Source organism: Agelaius tricolor, unplaced genomic scaffold (genome assembly GCF_023055355.1).
Source record: "Agelaius tricolor isolate 1412-34295 unplaced genomic scaffold, bAgeTri1.0.p SCAF_2, whole genome shotgun sequence".
In the NCBI taxonomy this organism is placed as follows: domain Eukaryota; kingdom Metazoa; phylum Chordata; class Aves; order Passeriformes; family Icteridae; genus Agelaius; species Agelaius tricolor.
This window is the reverse complement of record NW_027269262.1, coordinates 3,926,863-3,949,336: the sequence shown is the minus strand read 5'-3', so window position 1 is coordinate 3,949,336 and position 22,474 is coordinate 3,926,863. Positions and strand designations below refer to the sequence as shown.

Sequence of the window (22,474 nt, the reverse complement as noted above, 5' to 3'; positions counted from 1 at the left end):
ATCAAAAACTGTTACCTAGAAAAGCTACAGATGGTTAAGAAATAGTGTCTAAGTGACCCAGTTGCCAAGTGTAAGGTGTTACTTGTGGTGCATGGGGAGCTGCCTAACAGCTGAATGTTCAAATATCAATTAAAATAATTTGCAGCATCATGCACTAATGATGAAAGCAGCTTGTGTCTTCATTGTAGCTGAAGATTTCAAGGGCCAAATTCACTGGAAATACAAACAGTGGTGCAAATTATATGTTAGAGCACAATTGTTTCTCTGCAGGCTATAAATAATTCCTATTTTAAGACACTGGGGGTTATTTGTCTCCTGTGGGAGAGACTGTATTCTGTGGTGTAGCTGACCAGAAAATGGTTGTTAGTGATAAAGTGGTGTAATTTGCATTGATTTATTATTCATTGGCTGTGCAGATCAAGTGCAGCTTACTCAGCAAGAGGGATTGATACCAAATTCTTTTGTCGCTTAAACAAATATCCCTGCTGAGTATAAGTGAGAGATGAGATTTTTACAGAAGAGTGGTGTTATCAGACACCTTCTAGCTTGTAACTCTCTAAAATCTAAATCAAACTTACTTTTGGGCTACCTGGGTAAAGAGGGTTTGATAACTATTGGAAGTAGATGCATATAAAAAAATAAAAAGGTAATTCCTTTACTTTGTCTAAATTTCCCACACCATTTAACATGCACATCCTGCTTTGGAAGTTCTAGTGATTGTGTCTGGCAACCTGCACCCATAAGAATAGGCCTTTATTGGCTGCTGTTTTTAGTGTGGGCAAAATTATGTTAAGGATAGGACATGATCATTCTTATAAGGATTTTGTCTGAAAATGTTAGCTTCAGAGCTTCCAGGTATTTTGAGACGTTCTATGATTGATGTGAGAATGATATTATCAATGCCTACTTTGATGTTCCTCTGAAAACAGTACCCCTTGGAAGAAAAGTACTTAAAAGACTGTTTGTTGGATTTCTTCTTCTCTTGCTCCTCACCTTTTATATCAGTTTTTTATTTGTGTTGGTTGTGGGAGAAAACCTGGAAATATGAATAAAATGCTTCCTTTAAAAGAAAAAGGAATATATTTCTTAAGTCTTATTTTTAAATTATTCCTGGGGGAAGGGAGGGTGTTTTATGTTCACATTCATTATCTTCAGGTGTGCATGGCCACTGCTGCAGGTGTTGAACCATCCCATTCTTCCCTGGATTATTATCAGCAATGATTTCACAGATTGTTCTGCAATTCCACTGTGATTTTGGCTGAAAAAAGGAGTAAAATTAGTTACAACATGGGAGGTAAAGCAATGCTGGAGAAAATTCTTAGAGGCTTTCTGGTGATCAGTTTTTCTTTGTACATTGAGATTAGTCTCTCTCCACAAGTCCTCATCTACAATCAGCCTTTGAATAAACAGTCCCTGTCCTGCCATGGGCCATTGCTCTTTGCAGCCTGGAATGAACTTGTGGAGAGAGTGCTGTAACTATAAATTACTCTTTTTGGGCCAATTGTTCTAGGGAAATCGGAACAAAATAAAAATCTTGGAACTTAAATGTTCTCCTAAAAGAATCATGTCCTATCCATGTAAAACTGAACTATTTTGCAGCATATTCCTTCACATTTTTGCTAAAGGTTAACAAAATTGTTTAGACAGCTCTAGTTTGGTGCACATCAATCTACTTTACAACCAGCTGATTAATGTCTGACTGATTTCTGCAGCAAATTTCTCTAATCACTTCTTATTTACAAACTGGGGTGGTTTTGTTTAAAGCAGCTATGCTGTGAGTGTTCATCCATCTTAAAAGTTCATTCCTTGACTGAAGTGAGTTTAGGAAACACAAGTCTAATGAACCTCTGTGACAAATGGTGCCCGTAAAAGAAGAAGTCATATGCAACATCTCTGGTAGTGTTAATCCCTCCTGTCATCTCCTACAGACATAGTAAAATAAAATAAATTCTTGAAGTAAAGGGAAAGGAAATCATAGCGAGTGTAGGCAAATGAGAGAAACAGTTACTCTGGACCCTGCAAGGAGCTGCACAGGAAGGCAGGAAACTGGATTTTCATTATCCAGGCTATTGGCTGACAGCTGGTGATGTGAAATAATCTACAGCTTTTTTTTGAGAACTTATTTAAATCTCATGGATTTACTCTGCTGGGAATTACAGAGGCTTCATCTTTAGAAATAAGTTAAATTATTCACTCTTTCTTCAAGTAGAGTTAGGCACTAGGCCGATGTCTTTGCTGTGATACATTGTGCTTCACTACAGGCTACAAGTGCTGAATCCCTCTGCATGTTTATTCTGTTGGTAAATATCACTCTAACTGGTATTACACAAACTTTTTCCAATGGTAAACATAAGAAATATTCAGCAGCTCTCTGTCCCTATGGGGAACTCAGTTGGACAGACCCCACAGGTATTGGGATGCAGTGTAAGCAAAATTATTCACTTTATATTGACAAGCCAGTGTAGCTCTGTGGAATTATAGCATGGCAGAAACAAGTCTCAAAGGTTTTGAAAGGTCAGATCTGTTCTACAGAATGTCAGCATAAGTTGTGGCATGCTGCTGATTTGGAAACAAAAATCATGTAAGTGGATATGTGAATATTTAATTAATTATTTAAGGACTACTGAGAATCCCTTAGTCACCTTCAGCAGACACTATGCCTTTTACTTTTAAAACAGGCATATTTTCCCTACACTTTTATGACTTGTTTCCTTCTATCACTGTGTACCTCTGTGAGGATATTCTACACATGGCTTTCAGTGTAGGAATAATTCTGCAGGTTTCCCTTTACTCTCTGTACCTCCTGTTCCGATGACTCAGATGTGTTTGTGATATTTCCTAGTGATGATTTCACCAATTCTTTTAGGCTTAGGTTACACATCAAAATTCTGACCAATGTCATCTTCAGTTTGACTTTTTTTTTTGGTGTCTTTCGCAAAAAAAGTTATCTGGTGTTTTTGGATACTTGAGGACTTAGGAAGAAACTGCTAAAGCTCTTGCCCCATCTCTCTTCACCTTATGATTCTCTCTCTGCCTTATTCCTTTTGCTGGTTTTGGCATGTGCCCTTTCATCCTGTTGTTGTCCCTTTAGACTGCTTCTACAGAAAAACTTCCAGACATATTGCCTTAATTAATTTTTTTCTAGATTTCCCTATACTTTGCACTGCCTTAAACAAAAATGAACTTTATTTTAGAAGCACCTAACATTCTATCCTGATTTTATCTGTAATTTGTACAATTTTTGGAGACTGACTCTTGCACTCCATCAGCCCATGGTACCTTCTTCCCTCAGATTTTTGCTACAATTTAAAGTGGAACTTCAGTGGTTTTGCTCTTTCTTAGGAAAACCTCATCAAGATACGCAGATCCCTTCCCATTTATGCTTTTACCATGATTTCTGCAGAAAATCAGGATTCTAGTGATCAGAATTCCCTCAGGTCCTAGAGAAGGCAGATTGGCAGATGAGAGAAAAGCTCGGACTGTGTTTCTTCTGGGTTACATTCAAGAAATTAGAATATTTTTTAAGGGATAGTCTGTGTCACTGTGTGAGTGGCAGTAATTTTTCTGAGGCTATTACAACAGTTGAATATGTCAAGAAAGGATGGGAAAGGGTCTAAAGATGGTCATATGATATTCATGCCTGGCTTTGGTGTGTAAGATGTCAAAAAGGAAGAAGATATATTAATGAATAACGAAAGAAGAATGTAAGTGATAGAAATGGTGGTGATGTTAACTGCACCATCAGGTAATTTAATGAAAGGCTTGTGCTTAACTTGACAAGGTGATTGGTTGTGGTCAATTAGAAACAAGGAAAAGGTTTGTACTTAAATGCCAGATTGTTAGAGAAGGAGAATCTGAACTACCTGTGAGGACAAATGTTGTAGAGAACAATAGCAGAAGAATAATCTTGCTGGAAAAGTACTTGCTGTGTTCAGGAAGAACAGTAAGAAAAAGTACTAGACTGTCCATGAGTGTAACTGTGAAAGATCATTAATAAAACCCCAAATCACCCTACCCCCTCCCCACAAACATAACAAGAAAGGACATAGTGAATAAAAGAGTATCTGTTCTGGTTTTAGCAGCTAATAATGAGATCATAGAAAAGCTAGACTTGGGAAGTAACTTAAGATCAAGTGATCAGGAATCTATGTAATTAAAATGAAGGGAGGATTAAAAGTTTGTCCTTAATTAAAATTTGTCTTTGAGAGATAGCTAACCTGAGTTTGCCAAACTGCTAGCAATGCTGTTTGGCTGCACTGAGAACTCATGGACCTGAATAGTGCACAAATTGGGAGCTCTTGCAAGTACTCCAGCAGTCTGAATTTTGTCTCCTGAAGAAAAAGTTGTCAGAAAAGGGTGAAAGTTAGAGTTGCTACAACTCATTCTGAATGGAAGCTAACAAGTGATGTTTATACGCATAGAAAAAGAATATTTGAGCCAGATAAATAACTTTCAAATAACAAGAAGACTACTATGTAACACTGCTGCTCCTGCAGGGATTAAGCATAATTTAGAAGTGGCCTCTGTGTGAAAAAGCCAACCCCTTCATATCTGTCTGAGGAAACTCATGTGGTGACCACTGCGAGAAAAATATCTGAATATGATGGAAAGAAAGCTTGAACATGGCAGCGCTTCTGAATCACATAAGAATAGATAAACTTTATAAGTGCACACTCAGAAATTGAAGGTAGGAGTGCAATGATTTTTAGCAGATCCTTCAACACCCACTGCCCAGCTCTGGGCTCTATGCTTTGTGCTTAATTGTGTCTGCTATCTGGAACAGGAGTAGTTTTGTGGTGTCACACTGCTTGACATTGTGGTTCTTGAGTATCACTGCATCAGTTCAGGAAGGTTTAAAGTATGTAAACTTTAGGGAAAAGTTGAAGAAGAGGGTGTGAAAAGAACCTTAAATGTGATGCCATGTTAGGAAACTGAAGGGTTTACTTGGAGGTTTTCTGACTGAACAGAAATGGTGACATGACCAGCTGTTGTACCTTTTCTGCCCTGTCAGAAGGCAGTGGCATTTTTGGGACATTTAAGTGGAGATTTTTGGGACACTCAAGGGGAGAATGCTGTCAGACTGGTTAAAATAAAGTACACAGTGAGAGCTTTAAGATGCTGAGACTTGAAGAAAATGACTGAAAGGGTACGACTGAACTTGTTAGTAGGAAAAAGAGAATGAAATATCACAAGTGACGTTAAATTTGCTGTGCAAGCAACTCCCAGAGTTGGCATCAATTGAAGAAGAGGAAGAAGTTTTAATAGTAGGGAAGGCTTTTAGTGTTAGGGGAAGTTAATTTATGTTTGTAGCAAAATGTAGAGTTTGAACATTTGGGAGGTAAAATGATACATGTGTTTAAGTACAAAGGAGATGTCTTGGAAGGGGAAAAGGAGTGTCTGATGACATGGTTTCATAAGCTTCTCAATCTGATCTAAAGCTCCTGGTCTGTGCCCCTATTCTATTCCTTCCAGTCCACCTTAGACTGCTTTGGCAATCTTTAAATGGAATCTGAACCGTCAGTGCAGAGGTGAGTCCTAAAGAGATCCCCTAATTGTGTTAAACTGGCAAGAATACTGTGGCAGAATTTCAGAAGTGCCCATCAATGTAGTGGGCTTCCCAGAAAAGAGAAGTATCATAGGAAAGATGGAGACTGAATTGAAATTCAGTGAGGACAAGATGTCAGAGCAAGGATGACGACCAGTGATACCAGAAGGGCTGTGTGGGAGTGAGATCCTTGAGATTTGCCCAGGAAGAGATCATGAATTACGTTGGTGAAACCACTTTCATTCAAAGGGAAACAGCAAAAACTGGGCTGGACATGATCCAATATAGAGTTAGAAGAGAGGAAGTGAGTGCGGTGGCTTTAGCCTGTGCTTGCAACAAGTTTACAGACAAGGGAAAGGAGGAAAAGAAGAACTGCTGAGATAGGTAGGGCTAAATTCTTGTGGGTAGTGAAAAGGGGGAGCAGAGTGAGAGAGAGAGCAGTAAGTGGGGACTAAGCTTGGCTGAAACAGAAATGTGCAAAGAGAAATAGAAGTGGTCAGAGAATTTCAGATGAAGTTGAATAGTCTTTACGGCTCTGTGTGGTGATACTTTAACAAACTGGATTTTGGTAGGAATTGGCAAAAACCAATGAGAGATTTGGAAGTATCAGCAGCTTCATGCTTAATAAAGCAGAAACTGGCTAAACAAACTTTTTCCTCCAGTTAGTGGTAACTGATCTGAAGCAGCAAGGTGCTGCTGCTTGGTTTTCCCTCTTTCTTTCCCCTGCAGCAGCCAGGCAGGCGTGGTGCCGACGGCTCTGGAAGGAGAGCCATGCATCCAGACTTCAGGAGCTGCACAGCCTAATTGTCTGGCTCTGCTCCAGCTGCTGATTGACCCAATAAACTCTAATGAATCTGGATTCCTGCAGTCTGATTTGCTTCCTCTCCTGGTTATGTGCCTCTCTCAGTCCGTGAAGAGCTGAAACCTGAGTGCTGGCTTTGACAAAGGGAGTGAGAGAGGGGGAAGCACGGGAAGAAAAGACAGATAACAGCCGAATGTAATCAGTGTTTTATTACCATCCTCAGGAAGTGGGAATGGCTTTAAAAAAAAAAAAAAGTAGTGGGTTGGGGCAAGGAAAGTTAGTTATGGTGAGGTTATTTGACAGGAAATTACAAAATACAAACAGACAGAAGAAACACATTTTAAAACAGGGTAGGAAATCTCAAGTTACTTCACTGTGTATATTCAAAACCCTCAAAGCAAAGGCTGAAAATAGCAGTTTAAACAAAAGCTATCTTATCTGATAAAGGCATTTCAAGCACAAAAGGAAATTTATATATTGAGTTGACAGTCTTAAAATAAACTGATTGTCTTGATAACACCATAGATTTAATTGTGGGAAAAAAATGGGTCCATTTGTATGACCTGCAGACACAGTAAATTCCCGTGTAAATTCATCCCTCTTCTTTTTTTTGTACCTTTCTTGTCTCCTAAGCAGTGTTTATCAGTGTTTTCCAGAAATTGTAAAGGTAGATTTATGCATGTAGGACAAGACTGATAAATATGTGCATAATTTTTAGAATTCCATGCAGACCAGATACAATTCATTTCCTGTGCTACTGGATGGAAGCATATTAATGATACTTCAGCAAGTAGCATTCAGATTCAGAAAGATTTTGGCAGAAATACGTTGTTTTGGGATGAGGGTAAAATTTCCAGTACTAGTGATCAGAATTTTTATTTTATTAATATCATTTTTATTAGATTTGTGATAAGCTTTTGAGTACTTGGTGGGTCTTTTCACTTTCTGTGCGGAAGGGAAACCATTCCGTTACCACAACACCTTTATCCTGTTGAGATTTCAAATAAACATTGCATCCGTATAGATATGTGTCCTTCTAGTGAGATAGGATATGTGTTACAGGGTTGAAACAATTTGATTTGCTGGGAGGGAGGGAGCATGGAGAAGGGGAGGAAGTAACAAATGATCTATTAGATTATCACAGCTCAGATCTAAGGCTTAGAATGCTGTGGGACAAAATATCTCCCTTGCTTTTGACTGAAGTGGTGGGAAGAAGCATTAAGAGGTTTCTAGGCCATGATTTGGAACTTAAGTGTTGCCTCCAGCTTCTTGCTCAGCAGGCTGCACATCTAACAGTGTATTACAGGGCAGTAGCTGCACACCTTGTCGTACCTGCTCAGCCCTCAGACACATGTAAGCCTGGCATTTTTCCCCCAGTTCATTTGTCTGCTGTGCCTGTAACTCCCTCCTGCTAACACTGCTGAGCCTCCACAGTCAATGAACACAGCAAAATAAAGTCTGGTGAGAGGGCGCTCACTTACTGAGTGCTGTGTTGCAAGGTAGTGAGGGGCGCAATGGTTTTGTTCTGGTTAGGTTAGGTACGTGGATGTTTCCATCTGCACTTAAATACTTCCCTTTCAAGATGATCCACGTGTGCCCAGAGATCTGTTAGGGACCAGAGTGCTCAGAATTATCTGACCTCATGGGGCTCAGAGAGTGTCACTGGAGCATAGCACAAAGATGAGTTCACACCAGCTTATGTTGAGGAACAAGACTGTGAGGCCTGGTTGTGCTTATTGCTGGAAAGTCTTGCTAAGAGTCCTGTAAAACTGTCAGGATCTGATGGGAGTTTTCCTCTGCTTAACAAAGAGCTATCAGCTGACAATGGGCTGTGAGGATTGGGTTGCAGTATAAATTTTCTGGACTTATGATTGTTGGGGTTTGCACTCAAAATAAATAGCAATGACACCTGTGCAGGAAAGCTGACCTTTTTTCTATTGATTTATGTCTTATTTAAATGACCTCTTTGACAGGATTTCATAACTCAACCAGGTGACTTCACGAGGGAAAGCTGTGCGAGGAAAATAGCTTCCTCCTTTAAAATGGCTGAGTGTTGATGTCAGTGTGAATTGCTAATCTAAAACAGTTAGCCTTTAAAAAATAAAAGAAAATCAAAAAAGAAACAGCACTTGATTATCTTTTCAAAATGCGTATATTGAGTGTATGGAAAAACAGGTAATAGAACCATTTTTGACTGAATCTATTTTTGGTTTTAGGTTTTGGAGTATTTTTCTTTTCTTATTTTTTTGGTTCTGAAATCCTCTACAGTTACTCCTTGATACAATTCTGAAATGTAGATGTGGTATTGCAGTAAAAAGAGATCAATAAATTGTAGTGTCCTATAGTTAGCTCTCAGAATGCTGATCCAAGTATTGGGAACTTCTCTTTTTCCCATTTGTTTTTTCAGCAACAATCAATACCAAGTGACACAGCTGGTAGAAGATTTTCTTAGGGTTAAGGAGCTTGCATCAAAATTAACACCTCTGAAGAATTCTAAGATAATTAAAAAAAAAGTTGGCTGTTACTATGACCCATCTTTTACAATCAGACCTTTCCTTTTTTGTTTGAAAGTTTAGATATATATGAATGATATTTAAGGAGATGACAGGTGATCATGATGCTACATAATTTTCTTTCTGTCTTCGTGACATCTTATAGCTATTATTTTGTATATGTAAAAAATGGAAAATCAGGTTCTGGAGATGGAAAGTCGTTGCCTTATAACAATCCCTATCACAGGTTAGTATTATCAGCAGGTAGCCAGCATGTCCTCTACTGAATACATATTAATGCTAGCTTTCACTTCTTAGCTAAGCTAAAAAATAGCTGCTAGAGTAAGGATATGACCATTTCAACAGTTTGCTTTAACACAGTTTTGCTGTTTTCACATTCATTATGATAGTAAAATAGATGGACTAATTTTTAAAAAAAGAAAACTGTGCTTTATGTTAAACTGTAAAGTCTTTTCCCAAAGGCTACTTTGGGAAAGTTCTGTTTGCTGGTTTTGAAAGGTGTGTATGTGAAGCTCATTGTGACTGCTGAGTGCAAATAAAACCTAGGTCAAGAAACACAGAGATACGTTGTCTCCTGGCTTTGGTTATATGCATTACTTGAGCAAGTCTGTCACATCAAGTGTCCTTTCTCTGTGACAGAATTGAGACTGCCTGTGGGTGACTGACTTGAGACAAGAGTAAATGGATAGGAACTGGAATAAGGATCCAGCTTCCCTGACAGGGTTCTTCATGCCTAACCCACTAAGTGTTCCAACCAAGCAAGGTGTTTCTGCAAGGCTGAAAGACTTACCAGTTGGATTTTGGGATCTTAGGACTGTTCAGTGCTCCAAAATATCTCATGTATTTAACATGTGTCCCTGCATCTTTGAAACTCCACTGTGAGTAAAGTTTGAGTTAATTAACCAGTAACAGATGTAAACCACATTCATACCCAACCCAAGTATGTTATTCTTGTAGTTTATCTGTACTTGCTTCCTTTGAAAATCATGAAGGCTGAACATATATATTTACAAGTATATGGTTTTAGTTTTGCAACTTTTTATTGTTTCCAAATATAATCAGTGGTGCAGTTTGTTTCAAGGTGTTTTGAATGGAGTACCTGGCACATTTCCAGCATTTTTCCAATCAGTCACTGGCTGGCTTTTTAAAAAATTTAATTTTAAACATGAAGTGAATAATTTCCAAAACACTTAATCTAGCTTCAATCTAGGATTGTAGCCTCTAGATATTGGTTGATATTTGTGATCTTTGCACCTGGAGAGGAACAATTCTGTGAAGCTTTGCTGCTCCTTTTTACAAAAAGCAAAGTTTCTTTCAAGTGCTTCCAGTTTTAGGGAGAGGGGTGAAAAAAAATTGACAGTAAGACAGAATTTTATTATAAAATTTCAGGGGAGAGAAGATGGAAAAAATGCATGAACATCTTTTAAAAAATGTGTTAAAAATTCTATTGAAGAATAGAGATTTTTAGGCCATTCTCATTCCTGTTTTGTTGGTGTGGTTTGAATGTTCATGGATTAGCAGTGTTACTACATTCACAGTAAATGAAAAGCTTCTTGCTTCAGGGGCTTACTCAGTAGGGCCACAGCCTTGCAACCTCTGATGGGACAGGAAGGTGTTTTTCTCTACTGTGAGATTGGAAATCCTTTTTATTTGTTGTGTATAAGACAGACAAAAGTCTCCTTCTTATTCCCTTCACTCCTTCATGTGAAAGCTCTGCAGTTTGGCCTGAGGGAAGTAGGCTACAAAAGGAGGTATCAAATTTTGCAGCCCTTCCAATGGTATTGCTGCTGCTCCTTGAACCCAGCCTGAGGGAGCCATTAGAGGGATCTTTTAGCAGCTGCTGAGGGGAAGAGTAAAGTTTCTGTAGTGCTCAATCTGTCACAGCCATGGGACCTAGGCCCCATGTTAAAACACAGTTGCAAAATTACTGTATTCAAACTCAGCAACTCTTGAGGTTTATAAATTTACCCTATTTATTTTATCGGTATTTATTTATACTGATATTATGTAAGAGTTTTCCAAGTAGTGTATTAAAACCACGTGATATTACTTACAATGTTTTAACTGCCTACACAATTTTTTTTGTCAAATTAAGAGCCCAATATGTAAATTGCTTTCTAATAATGTTGTTGGGCTTTTGTAATTAAAATTTTTTAAATTAAGTAGATAGAAATAAATGATTTTTTATTCCTGTTCTCCTTATTCCTATTCTAGTTATCCTCCTAAGCAGAAGCTGATTTGTGTTATATGATGGTGTGACATAAACCATAACCTAAACTATGTATTGAAGGGAAAAATATATATATGTAATATAGAAGTTTTAAATGAGATGAACGCTATTGTCAGAGTAGGACTGCATTAGAAAATGAATTTTTTTATTACTGAATACCAGTGCATAGTGAAACTATTTACACAATTATGAATTAGCAGGTATTTGAATTCTTTTAAGAAATCCTTTTGTTTACAAATGTTGTGGTGAACAAAACGTAACTGCAAATACAGATTTCAGCACAAATACAATTTTTACATGATTTATAACTGTCAAATGTCTGTGCTGCAGAATTTTTGTCTGAATGTACTAAACTAATTGGTGTTTCATAGACATCTACTTTGGAACTGGCATTTGTCCTGGTTTGTTCCAGTTAAAACTACCTACTGGTGACTATTGTGTAAACCAGTTTACACTCTTGAGTCTTGAACTATTTCTCCTTTCTCTTCTCTCTCATTCTTAAGCACAGCATGTAGTCTTTGGGATCTCAGTCTTATCATAAAGCCCTGAATTCATTTTTATTGCTTTAGCTTCTCCATTCTTCTGGGTAGGAAGTGCTCAGATCTGATTTCTTCCTGGGCTTGCTTACTGGTAACTCATGCCAACTTTGCTTCTGAAACAGTCAGACATAAGAAAAAAATGGTGTTTGGAAAATCCTGACAGTCTCCTAACAAGCCTAAAGCTTGTAGAGGGGTTAAGAGTGTGTATTATATTAAAATTGGGATGAGCTGAATTTTTGAGATAAGTTTATTTCCCAAAGCAAATTTTACTTTTTTGATCTACTTAAGCCAAAGTGTCTTTTAGTTTAGTGTAATATGTAATGAGACCAAAAAAAAAAGGGGAGAAAATTTTATATGAAGACACAGTGACCATGAGTGATATGAATTAGTAAGATTGGGGCATTAGCTCAAGTCCTGAGCAGAAATGGCCATGGGGGCATAGTTCTTCCATGCTGTCTCCTCTCCAGCTGACTTAGTGTCAGTGTGGCCTGGTGGCTGGCCTGTGCCTTCAGCAGTGGTTAGCATTTTAAACTCAGCATTTTTAAAACCAGTGACTGACAGAAATTGAAGCATTGGAGTCAAGAAAATGATAACACATAAATGCTGGGAGACTGTCTTATGTGCTTCCCTGCTGAATTCCTTACAACCTTTTCTCCTAGACATTCTGCCTTCCCACAGGGGAAAACCCTCCCATTAGACCTTGATTCAGAATTAACTTGTACATCTGGCACTGATGTCTGGTGTGTGACAGTGATACTGTCAGCTGTATGACAGGCATTCCAGGTGATTTCAAAAGTCTTTCACAGAGAGCCACAATCCCAAAGTTGCCTATTTCTGCTGTGGTAGCACCACTACTTTTAGTGTTGAATTCTGTTTTCCTGAATCATGAATGGGGACTTCTCCAAAGACTAGAGGAGCTATTTGGGTTTGTAGCTAATTCATTTGGATTACTGAATTCAGAGGGAGTTTTCCCAGGCAGTCTGGAAAACCATGAAAAATACTAGCATCAAGGAATGAAAGACACTGCAAGTGTGTATAGGACAAACCTGCTTGCCCTTCCTCTATAATTTGAATTTGATTACTGCAATTAAAACAGATTTTTGAAGGCAAGAAAGGAGATATCTTCCAATAACTTGTTCACAGTCTGTAAGAGACCTTTTGCAGAACTGAGAAGAGGTTCTGGGTCACTTCTGAAAAATCAGTGTTGGTCTATAACTAGCAACCTGTTGGGTTGTGTTACAGCTGCTGAACACAAAACATGTGCTGCCTTGCATATCCAGGTGTGTTTCTCATGGAAATACCATGGCTATTGGAATTGAAGCAGAAACTCCTTTATTTTTGTACAGTACAGTAATTGTGAAAGGATTTTTTTCCACTATAGCAGATTTGTCTTCATGTCTGCCACTTAGGGAAGTTTAACACCATTTGGAGCTGTTTTCACTTGTAGAAAGGTAAACCCTGTGTAAGGATAGCCATTTATTGGAACTCTAAGTAAAATGGCAGATGGTCTGGATGTACAATTTTGTTTAGACACTGGGAAAAGGATCAAACTGTGGAAGAAGTTGTCATAGTAGAAACTATACCTACAACTAGCATGTAGAGATTTGAAATTATATTTAAATGAGGTCAGATGTGTTTGAGTGAATTATATCCAGCAAGGAAAGATTAAGATGCTCCCTATTGTTTAAACACACAGTCCCAAGCCTTTTAAAATCTTCCTAAGGCAGTCTTGGTGTGCTCCTGGCTGTGCAGTGAGGCCTTCTCCCATGGGAGAAGGAACCAACTCCACCTACCTAAACCCTCCTTTCAGGCAGTTGTAGTGAGGAATAGAGGACCCCCTGAGCCCCCTATTTTCCAGGCTAAACACTCCCAGCTCCCTCAGCTGCTTCTCATCAGACTTGTGCTCTAGACCCTCCCCAAACTCCATTGCCCTTGTCTGAACAGGCTTCAGCCCCTCAATGTCTTGTGGTGGGAGCCCAGAACTGAGCACAGCACTTGAGGTCTGGCCTCACCAGTGCCAGTACAGGGGGACAATCACTGCTCTGGTCCTGCTGATCACAGTGTTCCTGATACTAAAAATAGACTAAAAATACATCTAGTCTACTTGGGAATGTCCTGTTATAATTTTGATCATCACCAGGATGCCCATGGTCTTCTTGGCCACCTGGGCACCCCCTGGCTCATGTTCAGCTGCTGTCAACCAGCATGCCCATGTTCTTTTCTGCTGGGCGACTTTCTGGCCACTGCCCCAGCCTGTAGCACTGCCTGGGCTTGTTGTGACCCAAGTGCAAGACTCAGAGCTTCATCTTTTTGAACCTCATACAACTGGCCTGAGCCAATCAATCCAACCTGTCCAGATCCTTCTGCAGAGACTTCCTACCCTCCCCCAGATTGAGACTCAGACCCCATCAGTTTGGTGTTGCCTGCAAACTCATGAGAGTGCTCTCGGTCCCCTTGTCCAGGTCCTCAATAAAGCTACTAAACAGGACTGGCCTGTCACCACCACTGTCTGGCCTGTCACCACCACTGTCTGGTCCAGGCTATCCAGTCGGTGTTTTACTCAGTGAACAGAACCCATCCAATCCATTACCATCCAGTTTCTCCAAAAGAGTGCTGTGGGAAACAGTGGCAAAGGCATTACTAACATCCAGGCAGACAACATCCACAGGCTTTCCCTCTTCCACCAAGCCTGTCACCCTGTCACAGAAGGAGATAAGTTTGGCCAAGGAGGACCTGCCTCTCATAAACCCATGCTGGCTGAACCTGATCCCTTGGACATCCCGTACATGTTGCATGATGACACTCAAGCTGATCTTCCATGACCTCCCCCAGCATCAAGGTTAGGCAGACAGACCTGTAGTTCTCCAGATCCTGGCCCTTCTTGTAGATGGGCATCCCATTTGCTAACGTCCAGTCAATGGGAATTCCCCAGTTAGCAAGGACTGCTGGTAAATGATGGAAAGTGGCTCAAGTGAGCACCTCCACCAGCTTCTTCAGCAGCCTTGGGTGGATTCCGTCTGGCTCCATGAACTCACATGTCTAAATGGCATAGCAGGTCACTGAACATTTCCCCTTGGACTATGGGGGCTTCATTCTGCTCCCTTCTTCAAGCTCAGGGGGCTGGGCAGCCTGAGATCAACTGCTCTGACTGTGAAAGACAGGAAAAGAAGGCATTCAGCACCTCAGCCTTTTCTTCATCCTTTATCACTCTGTTTCCCTTATGTCTAATGAAAAAGAGATATCCTCTGAAATACGATGGTCTCTGAAAAAGCAGCAAATTCTTATTGTGCATTGGTGCATCTGTTGTATCTGAGCTTTTGCTGTTTACCTTCTTTTATACCTCTGCAGTGTAACAGCTTCTTCTAAGAATTTCTTTCCTTCCACTGTCTACATTTTTGACTCATCAAGTCTAATGTACAGTATAGTTTAAAACCAAAATGTCTTAATGTGATAAGGAATTCTGATTTTCTTCCTCATTTTCTAGAGGCCTGCTCTGAGACCACCTCTGGTTATGGTCCACATGTGCTACTGAAGCTGGCTAGAATGGTGTGACGAATGTAAGTATTTTGAAGAAACTTGCCCCTGCAAGCCTCCATTTGTATACTTGAAATTAACAGATGCTTTACTCTCCCTGTGTCATGCTCCCCGCTTCTGTAATGTGCATACAATGATATCATTCATATCATCACAAAAAGACGATGTGAAAATGAGTCACTTAATGTTTGTAATGCATTCAGATGTTGTGATGAGCACTGTAGGAAAACCCACAAGCAAATGAATAATTCATTGTTCAAATCAGGCTTTGAACAGTACATGGTAAACAAGACATGGGACTTCACACTGAATAGTAAGAGTAAGGCCAAATAATTAATGATCACTTGTTCAACTATCATGGTTGATTCAGAGTATTGAAAGGGAATGGCATCTTGTGGAAAGAGTGTAGTCAAGTCCTAAGGGACTGGATGTTAGTATATGATGGGAAAAATAAATAGTTTATGTTTTTTCTTTTATTTTTTTCTTTCAGGAACTTTAGTATTAGTTATGATGTGTGTTTTGGAACAAAGATGAAGTGTGTTAGACTTCCTAAACTGCCTGATTTTAAGTCTGTGTATCTCCCATTACACAGATATGATAGAAATGGAGAATCCTAATCTCTTCTTAAATTCTATTTTCATAGTTTCTTACTGCCCAGTGAATCCTTTTGGTCTTTGGTGTTTAGGCATCAAATGAAGGGTATAACACCTTCTCTGGACACTGTGGTACAGTCTTTGGATATATTTTTTTAATTTTGATGTATCATGTATATCTTGATATGAAATTATCTTAAGAGCAGCTAATGGAAGAGGAGATGTAAACTTTCTCCTGTGTACAAGCTGCAAAATAAAATTTAGTTTTGATGGAATCTTATGTTTTGGAATAGCTTGTTCCTGTGTTGAACCTTTTGACCTTCCTTTCCATGATAGCTCTTAATGTTTACATTTTGAGAGTGAAAAAGAAAACTGAGGGAGGTATTTGCAGCTACACTACACAAAAATATGTCAATAATTCAGGCTGACTAATAGCTCCTCTAGTAACCAAAGTCACCTGCAATTTTTATAGTCCTAGAGCATAAGCCATCCAGAACATATAATCAATTCCACTCTGCAGATGGAACGGATGGTTTTTTCCCAGGCATCTCCTCCCTACTTCCCTAAGCTGAAGCTTTAAAAATCAATTCCACAATTTGATCAGTTTAAATTCCTGAATATACTGAGGTAATGATACCGAACTTCTAACATTTCACTGCTTCTAGTGACAAATCTTTTGGCAGTGCAGCATTAAAAATAAACCAGAATTTCCTTGAGAACTGTTATAATTCACATTTGTAATTTTAAAAGTATTTTAACTGTATTTTTTATGTTTTAAATGCAAGACCACTGAGCACAGAAGTGTCCAAGAGACAGCCACAGCCCATGTTAATGCAATGACATCACTCAGTGTGATAAATAGCAGTTATGTCACACCCGCTTTTGAAAACAAAAGCAAATCATGTTTAAAATCAATTCTGTATTTCACACTTCTGGAACAATTTAACATAGTGCTACTGCTTCATAGTATTTGGGCACATTTTGAGAGCAAAGCCTGCATAATAGCTTAGTGATTGGAATGAAACACAGGATCAAATATAAAGGGATAAATCTGCATTTTAGGGTTGTAGAGAAATATGAACTTTAAGCAGATTAACAAGATAAGAAATGTAATGAAAGGAAGAAAGATTCTTTCCTATATTCTGAAATTGGCAAAGAACAGCAAATACAATTTTTATGGTTTTTGCTACAGTGTATGTGAACAGAAAACTTGCAAAGGATGAACTCATCTTTTTCAAAGACTGGCCAAATTATTACACTGTAGGTTGAGACATTCAGGGAGTTTTAAGTGTAGATTCACTGGCCTTTTATGAGAGATGAGTTCTGGATGTTAACTGGTATTTACTTCTGGTTTTGTCTGCATTTTCTTAAAGTCTTGTGTAATTTTTAACCTGAGTTCATAGTAAATCCAATAGCTCATCAGCCTCATAGTCAAAACCTCACAGAGGTGGATTTCTCAAGTTTGCAGGTATTGGAAACTTAAAATGAGACCGGTAACTTGGAGACACAAGCTGGTCAATGTAGGTACCTGGAGTAGTCTGCAAATCTGCTGATGCCAATCAGGCCCTGAGTTAGAAACTACTGACTTAGTTCTTTGCATTTTTTACCCAGGGATCTCAAAGCCTGTTATCCCTAATAAATTACGCTTTTAATGTGGAAGACAATGTGGAAGATGTATGTAAGTTACTGTGGGCTTATTCTAAGCCTGCACAAATGGAAACATAAATCAGCTTGGCTTACACTGCATGCAAAAGTGGTGTCAGGAGCAGAAACCAAAGGTTTTCTTTCTCCTCTGGGTCAGCTGACTCAGGAGTGTGAGAAAGCTCATTCATGTGCACACAATTCTGCCTGCTGTCAGTCTTTAGCCTACTTCCCAAAGAAAACAAGACCTTTTTTTTCCCTTTTTATTTCTCCTCTCTCCTTTTTGTTCTTTTTTTTTTTTTTTTCTCCCTCTCTACCTCTTCTTCCTCATCCCTTCACCCAATAACCTTTGGAGGTTATTAAGGTCTTGGCCTTAGGAGGTTTGGGCAGAGTTGGAAGGGGAAAGCAATAAAAATGTTATGAAATATGGGACTGGCTAGAAGAGGAAGATAAATTAGTCCTTTCTGAGGGATGTGTGAGCCTACCAGGTCTGTGCTCTGTCTGGCCTGAGAGGTTGGCTGAACCTCTTGAACCGTGGCTCAGGCTTTGCCATAGCAGTATTGCCTCTGTGCCCAGCTGGGAGTTAGCTGATGGAGGAGGGATGTGTGGAACCTTGTTGAAATGCTATCACTGGAGTAAGGGTTGCTGGGAGTTGTAATTGCCATAAATGAGAGAAGCTTAGGTTTTATTACTGGCACTGTTTGCAGAAGAACTTGGAGCTATTCTGTCTGCCTGTAAAAATACATTTAGTCTACTTGGGAATGTCCTGTTATAATTTTGATCAACTTGGCAATTAAAAAAGGCATTTTATTTCCAACTAGAGTTGATAAAGCAGAAACCTATTTAAAATATTGAACTCTAAGCCCCTTCAAGGGAGTGTTTCTTTAAATAAATACATAACAAACTCCTAGAGGTCGTTTCTTTTTTTAAAAAATCTTCTAAGTAAGTGTTTTTTTGCAGTTATGTCTTTCATCTCATGGGAACTGTCTACTCCTTGATTTAATCCCAAAACATCATCAAAGTCAGTGGGAAAGAAAAGGAAAAAAAATAGTATCTGCAAACTCCAAAATAAAAGCTTAGTGTATTGTGATTGAGCTGGGCAAAATCCTATCCTGGTAGTTCTAGACTTTGTATAAGGAATTTTCAGAGTTGGAACTTTTAATTACATTGGTATATGAACATAGAATTACTCTATTCACCAAGAACTACACACATGAAATGTGTGAGGAACATGTGGAGTGATGTTTAATTTTGTTCTCCTTTGGAGTACAACATTGTAGGTATTTGTAGGTATTTAGCATAGAAGGAAATCAGAAATGCATATCAGAAACATGTCCCCAGTTTGTTTGGAATAGAAAGATTGAGACTGTTGTCCCTCCACTCTCTCTGGAAAATCTTCTAACTTGATATTCTGTAGTCTGAGCGAGCTCTCAAGGTCATCAAAGTAATTTTTTGAAGCCTGTGGCCTTAGTATTCCTATAGATAATACATCAGGCCCATTATCTGATACTCTTCAATTTTGTTTTGGCTTCCTGCAATTTACATCCCATTGTCCACTGATATTTTCTGCTTTCTTTTAAACTAAAGTCAAATAACACTTCCTATGTTGGCTCTGGACTTAATAAAAATCAGACATGCAACATTTGGGACTCTTAAAATAACACGTTTTAATACAAAGATGTGAGATAGCTTTTGAAATCTGTGGTGGATGTTTATTTCCTGCTGGGCTTAATTTAGGAATCTAGTGCTAGCATTAAACTAAGGGGAAAAATGTTTGCTCTTTCATCTGTGTGCCACATCCCATCCAAAATCACAAACAGCTCCTTTAAATTTCTGATCTTTGTCCCCTGCTGGATGTGCATAATACACATGCCTGTCTGACATATGAGAGAGCCAGAGCCTTGAGAAAAAAAAATAACATTGCTAAGCTTATGCTTCTTGTCTTAGGCCTCATAATCATCTGCATTTTGGAGAATGACAAGTGTCCAAATCTGTTTTGATTCAATAAAGATGCAGCTTTTCCTTTTTTTGAAGAAATCTCTTTCTTACCAAGTCAAAAGTCCCCATTTTATTGGAAAAACAAAACACAGGTAAAAATGCTTGGGGAATAAATACCTTCCCCACATCAGAGGACCATTTCCCCTTTTTTAATACTGCCTTTGAATACAGAAAATGCTTTCAGGAGTGTCACCTTAAAATTGAAAAATTTACTCAGGTCAAACTGGAATGTGAATCTGTCTTTATCACCTGGCCATGTAGCTCATTAGGTAGGTGTACACCATAACATGCAGAAGAACTTCTGGTTTTGTGCAAGCTGAAATGAAACTGGCTTCAGACATTCAACTGCTTGGATCACATCAAAGAGTTGGGATCAGAGTTTAAAAGAAGTTTTCACTTTCTGTTTGATAAAAGTCTATTTATGTTTGAAAAATCATCTTGGGCCCATTGTGCTATAATAGAGATTACACACGAAGCACATATTTTAAAAGAAAGTTATTAAGTTGTAAAATGTAACATTGAAAAGTTTGATGCTAGAATCAGTATTGGTCCTGTAATCTCAGTGGGTATGTTTTATGTAGGCATTATGATACAGATTTTAATTATTTGCTTGCATATTTTTCCTCTGTAGTTTCTCTGCCTCATTTACATATACACCCCTTCTCACCTCTCCCTCCCCTCAAAGAGAAAACACTCTTTAAACTGACAAGCTATTTGATGTTTGTTTTCCCTTTATGTAGTATAAGAGCAAATTGCACTAACTGTATGCTGTTCCAGCCCTGGTATGAGGGCAAAATAATTAATTCTTTCCTGCAATTCTCTGTGGTACTTCACCAGCTGAGGAGCAGAGTGGTCCTCTACAGCCTAACACCAGCTTTTTAGTTGCAATTGCAAGGAAAGTCCTTTCAGGACAAACTTAGAGAATTTATGTATTGAAATTTAGGTTATTTTAATGAAGTGTCCGTGCACAGATTTAAATTTTCTACCAGGTAGAGAGATCTGAGAAGATCCTGAGTTAAAAAACAATAGGAAGAAAAAGCAGGCATGTTCATAACTGACAGGCATGTTGCCAGTTCCTGATCCAAAGCAAGTGTCTTCTAAGGCTTCCCAAAGTAAAGGCCTCCAGGATTTTGCAGTGTGTATTCTTCAATTTGTTTGTTTGTGAAAACTGAAGTTTATGTTTATAGAAAAGCAAAACCTCAGGCCAAACAATTTAATTTGCTGGAAAATAGATCTTTAAAAGTAAAAATATCTAACCCACTTGGTAATTGAGGGTGCTGTTTAGCTAAAAGTTTTAGTTTTGTAGAAGACTAAGAAGTGTACTAAACTTTGATTTTCTTCAAATTGTTTGCATATTCAAAGTATTCTGCACATAGTGGGAAATAATCAGCTGTGCTATGCTGGTAAGAGTACGCTGGTCAGATATGCCTTGTGTCTGACCTGCATTCTGTAGCTCAGATTCCTGTCTGTGCCTTATATAATCACACTTTTTTTTTTATGATGTTCAGTAATAGAAATAAACTAGAATATAATCCAAGGCAGTGTGCATGCTCATTTTTAAAAAGAGATTCTTTACTCAGTATTCTTCAAAGCTAGCTTTGTCTAAAAGGGTAATATTATTTTTCAGGGTCTTTTCAAAGAGTCTAAATTCTGGTTAACACTTCATATCAAAGGAAGAAAGTAAGGAGTACTTCTTCGGAGCTGATATTTTGCTTTCTTGGATTTTATCTATCTTCCAAATCCTTGGTATTGACCTTAAACAAAGTGATGAAGCTTGAAAGGAGCAGACATAGCTCAGTCTCAGTTAGAAGGGACTGCTCCCAAGCACCTCTCCACCTGGCATTCCTGATAAAAAGTTGTTTTAACCATAGCGTTCTCCAAAAAGTCTACTCAGTGTCCTTATTTTTTGCCCCATACTGGGCACATATTACATAGCTCAGAGGTCATGGTCTGTCCCAAGTGCAAGACACTGATGTCTTTTTGCAGTCTCTTTGATCCATTATTTTCTTTTACTTTTGCAGAAAGAGCTCAGTTGTAAGCACACACTGAAGTACAGGAGAAGAAATTCTGTGAGAATCTCAGTGATGTGATGTTGCATTGCCCACAGCATTTTGCTGATATTATTTTGGTAACTATGTTTATCATTTACGTGAAGTTGTGACTTGTCACATTGATATTAAATCTCATGTAGGCAGCATTCTCTCATTTGGAGGCTGAGGTAAAAAGCTAAGGTAAGCATCACCAAAGGGCTGTGTAAGAACCAGCTCTCTGTCTTAAAAGTAAGCTGCCACAAAATTAAATTTCCCTGATGATGAGATTCCATTAGTATATTACCTCCAATAAGGTCTTTATTTCATCAGCTGTGCCATCACTGGTATAAGAACGAAAATGGATGCCCAAGTGGTACACAGGCCAGCTTAAACCACAACATCAAACTTTATCTTCAAAAAACCCCAAACCAGTTGCTCATAAAACAAACCATCCCACCATGCATTCTAGTATTTTCTTTGTGAAGTATTCGTTCAATAAAAAAACTGCCCTTTTGGTTGTCTTTATAAGAAGATATACCTGAGGGAAAAGTTCTAGGCTGGTGGTAAAACTTTCAGAAATTACAAATGGATTGAAGATTTCTAAGGCAAATATTTTATAAAAGGTTTGGACACTGAATGCTGCTTCACTGACTTCCAGTGAAACAATGTTTCTGAGCATGGCTCTGAACAAGAGCCTTGAAAGCTAAAATGCGCTGGGAGTTTTTAAAATGCTACCTTCAATCTTCATGTGCTGTAATGGGGCCAAATTTTAGGCAATGGGAACAAAGGAAGTCCTTTGTTGGGTGCATTCCTATTCTTAATTGTAAGGTATGAAAAATGAATCAAAGTGTAGAGACAGCACAAATTTTGTGTTATATACACAAAGCCAATATAAGTATCTTCTCATGAAAATGTTTTATCTTCACTTTTTTATTTTGAGAATGATCATAGTATATAATGTGAATTGTATGTGGAATTATCCTGTAATTGACTTTCAACATCCCACGTGTAGATGAAAATATGTGCATGTGTGTTGCTGTAGTTACTCT

General features: G+C 38.5%; 1 long non-coding RNA gene across 1 annotated transcript in view; it reads left to right on the top strand.

The window, feature by feature from the left end:
- Positions 1-22,474, top strand: part of LOC139600470 (uncharacterized) — a 179,712-nt gene that overhangs the window by 143,120 nt on the left and 14,118 nt on the right. Inside the window, exon 4 of the long non-coding RNA XR_011682557.1 lies at positions 15,114-15,186. This is a non-coding gene — a long non-coding RNA (uncharacterized lncRNA). The remainder of the gene's footprint in view (positions 1-15,113; positions 15,187-22,474) is intronic.